Source organism: Culex pipiens, chromosome 2 (assembly GCF_016801865.2).
Source record: "Culex pipiens pallens isolate TS chromosome 2, TS_CPP_V2, whole genome shotgun sequence".
Lineage (NCBI taxonomy): Eukaryota > Metazoa > Arthropoda > Insecta > Diptera > Culicidae > Culex > Culex pipiens.
In genome coordinates this window covers 2,783,172-2,788,729 of record NC_068938.1, presented here as the reverse complement: position 1 = coordinate 2,788,729, position 5,558 = coordinate 2,783,172, and the positions used below count along the sequence as shown (strand labels likewise).

The following is a 5,558-nucleotide window of genomic DNA, read 5'->3' as shown; positions in this document are numbered from 1 at the left end:
TGAAAAAAGTGTTTTTTTCGATAGTTTTTGACAATTTCTATTTGACAGACTTAATTTTTCAGTCTCGTAAATATTTTTACCAGTAAGCTCGTCTAATTTCTTTGCATAACTTTTCTTTAGGACTTAATACAAGAAGTGGGACTCTAACTGTTTTCTATTAAGAGTTATGAGAATTTCCGTAAAAAAATCGAAGCAAAAAATGTTTGCGTGTAGTGGATCCTTAAATATTATTGTTGAACAAGTATATTTTTTTTAAATACCTTAAATCGGGGTGATATAATTGATATAATTTTATTTTATTTTTCAAATATTGAATTTTCTCATGATTTATCTGTTTAAAGTGTGTACTGGGCTTGATCACACAATGTCCATGTACGTCTTCTCAAATAAATTCAAAAGAGCTTTAAAAAATAGTTATTTTGAAAATGGTTTATTTTAAAACCAGGGTATCTTTGATAGTTACTGTGTTTCTTTAAAATCCCAGCCTAAAAGTATGCAAAATGGTTTTATATGTCAATTCGATCGTGAGTCAAACTTTCTTTTAATATTTCATTAAAAAAAGGACAATTAAAAATTAGTGTAGCTAGCATATAAACTAAAAAAAATAATAATGTAAATTTAAAGTAGTTAAATTAATAGTTCCAATTTTTCAAACAACAATTCAAATTTACTTAGAAAATTGTTGTGCTGAAAATGCGTTTAAATCTGAAGTTTTTTTTTATTTTTGTTTCAATAACGCTGAAAACATGTAACATAGAACAACGATCACTTATCTACCAAACTTAGTATGGTTCTATACACTCTTTTTGTATAAATAATTCGTATTTATCATTTTGCAAAACACCCCGAACATAAATGTCACCCCGGTTTACAGTATTCGCGCAAGTGTGAACTGAAATGTGAGTGATGTGATTAATTCATATTTTTAAAATATTTTAAATACAGATTAGGTGTCGGAGTCGGAGTCGGAGCCGGAGTCAACAAGTTGTGGAAAGCTGGAGTCGGAGTCGGAGTCGGAGTCGGCTAGATTTGGTAGGCCGGAGTCGGAGTCGGAGCCGGAGTCACCAATTTGTAGAAAGCCGGAGCCGGAGTCGGAGTCGGAGTCAGCTTAACTCAGAAAGCCGGAGTCGGAGTCGGAGTCGGAGTCGCATGAAATATGACCCGACTCCGCAGCCCTGATACAACGACTCTTCTTAGAGATTTTCGTTTCGATCTTGGTGACTACGGTTTCGGTGTGCTTGCACTTCACAGGATTTTGCGGCAATGGCTTGACGTATTAACTTACTCTCTCCACAACTCAGCTCCACCTCGAAGATCAGCACCGAGTTCGGAGGAATCTTGTCCCCAGCACCACGCTCCCCATAACCCAGCTCCGGCGGAATAACCAGTATCCGTTTCTCACCCTCGCACATGGTCAGCAGACCTCAACCTTTAATAACCTGACCCATCCCTAGCGTAAACGAAAGCGGCTGCCCCCGCGGGGTGCTACTGTTGAACTCGGTTTCGTCCTCCAACGTACCCGTGTAGTGCATATGCACCAGGTCGCCCTTTTTCGTCCGGACAGTGCAATTTTCAATAGCTGAATTGTCGCAAGTACCCGCTGGGCATAACCGGAAATCGACTTCTGGTTAACTCAAGGGATCTGTCCTCGTGGTCGCTAGTACCGAATGTTATGTGGTGGCCTTTTTGGCTACCACGCACAGAGGCTTAGGTGGGACCAGGAAGAAAATAGCGCCATCACCAGACTTGATGAACTATGGATGATCCTCTGTGGACTTCCCGGAACGACGAAAGACCTTCTCCTTGATTCTTGATGTGGCAATCTAGCACTAGGGTGTATCCGTTGGAGATCTGACCGGGGTGGTAAATCACGATGACCTGGGCGGTAAGTTCTCCGAGTCATCGGCGACGAATCCACTACGCAGTTTCCTTGACGGGCACGGCCTCCGGCAAGGCTTCCTGGTGCATTTCGACGGACTTGACATCAGCGGTCAGGTTGACCGAGGAGAAGACGAAGACGACACCGGGCTTGTCTACACCGGTTTCCGTTTTTGTTCAACCGATTTTGTTTACGTCCTCCAGGGGCTTTTCGGTGGGACCGGTCGGTGTCAGGATGCCATCCATAGCCACGAACAGTCTCGAATTCACCGGTAGCGGCGGCGAAGATCAGCACGGCACAATCCGTAACAGGCGGAAACCGACGACCGGAAACTGTTGATTCCGGGTTTCGTTGACTGATGGCAGCATCGTGGCGTGAAAATATTTCTAATGTATTTGTAAACACGCTTGATTGACAGAATGCTTATTCACAAATTCCGCAACTCGGTGAAAAAAAGAAATTATGAGGAAGATTGAGTAACTTTGAGCCACATTGAGTAATTTTGTAAAATTGAGTGACTCAGTTACTCTGTGTCCTACCCCTTGGGCCAGTTCGTTAAATATGTTCTTTTTCGTAATTTTTACATGTGATTTTGAAAATCGTGAAGTTTGACACCAATATTGCCCATATTCATACGGTGCCGCCAATGTCCGCTCAACGGAACATCCCCGGGGGAACTCGGACCAATTCGGATTGTGGCCAGTCCACTCACAATGTCCATTTTCGTGATTTCCATTTGGGATTTTGAAAATCGTTAAATTTAACACCAATATTGCCCATATTCATACGGAGCCGCCAATGTCCCTCCAACGGAACATCCTCCAGGGAACCCGGAACCATCCGGGTTGTGGCCAGTTCGTTGAAAATGTAAATTTTCGTAATTTTCACATGTGATTTTGAAAATCGTGAAGTTTGACACCAATATTGCCCATATTCATACGGAGCCGCCAATGTCCATCCAACGGAACATCCTCCAGGGAACCCGGAACCATCCGGGTTGTGGCCAGTTCGTTGAAAATGTAAATTTTCGTAATTTTCACATGTGATTTTGAAAATCGTGAAGTTTGACACCAATATTGCCCATATTCATACGGTGCCGCCAATGTCCGCTCAACGGAACATCCCCGGGGGAACCCGGACCAATTTGGATTGTGGCCAGTTCGTTAAAAATGTCCTTTTCCGTAATTTTCACATGTGATTTTGAAAATTGTGAAGTTTGACACCAATATTGCCCATATTCATACGGTGCCGCCAATGTCCGCACAACGGAACATCCCCGGGGGAACCCGGACCAATTTGGATTGTGGCCAGTTTGTTAAATATGTCCTTTTTCGTAATTTTTACATGTGATTTTGAAAATCGTGAAATTTGCACCAATATAGCCCATATTCATAGGTACCGCCAATATCCTTTCAACGGAACATCCCCCGGGGAACCTGGGCCAATCCGGGTTGTGGCCAGTACAATGAAAATGTCCATCATCAATGTCCAGTTCCATGGAACCATAAAAAGTCAATTAAAAAAAATCTTGATTCTCCTTTCACTTCAAGCAGATGTCAAATATTTGTGCGCGCTACTAGCGGGCGACTAAATTTGGTCACCCGCTGTTCACCCAGGGTCGAGCTGCTATTTTATGAGCGCGTTTATGAGCGACCGGTGTGGGGAAGAGTGATGGTGGAGCGCTTCCAAATCCTTACTGCGCGCGCCCGGTGGAGATGGTCTTAAGAGTAGTTTAAGGGTCGTACTAAAGCTAAACAATCAAAAATAAGACAACGAAAAAAAATGTTTTTTCGTGATTCGATTATCCGAAGTGAGATTTTGCCTAGGCCTTCGAGTCTGGACTGTATAGAGAATCTGTATCTTGATAATTATTTTTCTGATTTATTCAGCATAGTTGTAGCTATAAGAAGAATTCTAGAAAAAAGATAAAACCCAACCTTTTTTCTGTTCCACTTTTTATTACAAACTGATTGAATTTGCGCAAAAACAAACACATTTTTTTTATACATTTTAAAATCAATCATGTGTCTTCAAAATGCCCGAAAACAAATACTAAGAACCTTTTCAAATGTTATGGTTGATTCTTTAAATCAAAAAATAGTTTCATTTCGAAAATTTTATTGAATAATATGAATTAATTGATAATTTGAAGATTTGAAGGTTTGAAGATTTAAAGATTTGAAGATTTGAAGACTTGAAGATTTGAAGATTTGAAGATTTGAAGATTTGAAGATTTCAAAATTTGAAGATTTGAAGATTTGAAGATTTGAAGATTTGGAGATTTGAAGATTTGAATATTTGAAGATTTAAAGATTTGAAGATTTGAAGATTTGAAGATTTGAAGATTTGAAGATTTAAAGATTTGAAGATTTGAAGATTTGAAGATTTGAAGATTTGAAGATTTGAAGATTTGAAGATTTGAAGATTTGAAGATTTGAAGATTTGAAGATTTGAAGATTTGAAGATTTGAAGATTTGAAGATTTGAAGATATAAAGATATAAAGATATCAAATAGAAGAGTAAATCTTCAAGAATTTTATGATTCTCATTAAAAATTACCCTTCTTTTGTTAAAACAACAACAAATAAATTCTGAGGAATGGAATTCTAGGGAATGGACCGTTCTGGGGAATGTATATTTGGGGAATGGAATTTTGGCGTATAACCGTTTATAGAGCATTACAATGCAATTTTGAAAAATGCATTGTTTGGACAACTTTCTGAGATAAACTAAAATTTTGGCAAAATATTTTCGATAAAAAACACAAACTCACTTTATAAATTAATTGTTAAAAAATAATCTTCTTGTAGAACAAGACAGTGTATAAGCTTAAAATATTTTTTTTTGCGTTTTTCATTACCATATATTGGGTTAAACGTGTTTTATACCTTTTATAGCATTCAATTAGTTGAATGCCTCAACATTATTTTTTAATTGTGAATAAATGTAAATAACAGTTCAACCTGACATTTTATTATTCTTTCATAAAATTCAAACTTTTTTTCGTAAAATCGCGATAACTCGTGATGTTTACAAGCAAACCCCTTATGTCTACATATCAAAATTTTTCTAATTGTCTGCTCTACAACTTTGTAGAACATTGTTACACTCTAAAAAATAACCCTGCAAAGTTAGAAAAAACACGAAATTTTAAAATGAAAAATTTTGTTCTAAATGAAAAAATGACCCTTCTGGGACAATGTAGATTTGAAAAGTACATTAAATTTCCCTCAAAATGACATGTTCCAAAAATTTTTACAGTCGAGTAACGGAAAATGGGAGAATTTTTAAAACTTTTTTAGTGTTTTTTTCGATGAAAAATACGTTTTTTCGGAATTCTGAGTACGCCATCAAATCGGGCGTCAAATTTTACATAAAAGTCCCTTTGACACCAAATTTCTATCTCATCACCGTTTCAAGCTGCAAATTATTGAAAAACACCTCTTTTTTCGCATGTTCAAAAATGGAAGGGGTCGTACCGCCCCTCCGTCACGAGATATCAAAAAACGGACCTCGGATTTGTGATCAGGGACAAAAGTTACCCCTTAGGACAAAGTTTCACGCAAATCGAAGAGGGGTCGGGGCAACTGCTGTGTGAGTTGGCGGAGAATTACTTGTTGTGCTTCGAACCCCGGACACTGATAAAAGCTGATTTGAAATCCGGACAATTTTGCTTCGA

The 5,558-nt window shown here is 38.3% G+C and overlaps 2 pseudogenes; both read right to left on the bottom strand.

The window, feature by feature from the left end:
• Window positions 1-1,184: 1,184 nt before the first annotated feature.
• Window positions 1,185-2,418, bottom strand: LOC120417302 (peptidyl-prolyl cis-trans isomerase FKBP2-like; annotated as a pseudogene).
• LOC128093057 (elongation factor 1-alpha-like) lies at window positions 1,671-2,052 on the bottom strand (annotated as a pseudogene).
• Window positions 2,419-5,558: the final 3,140 nt, after the last annotated feature.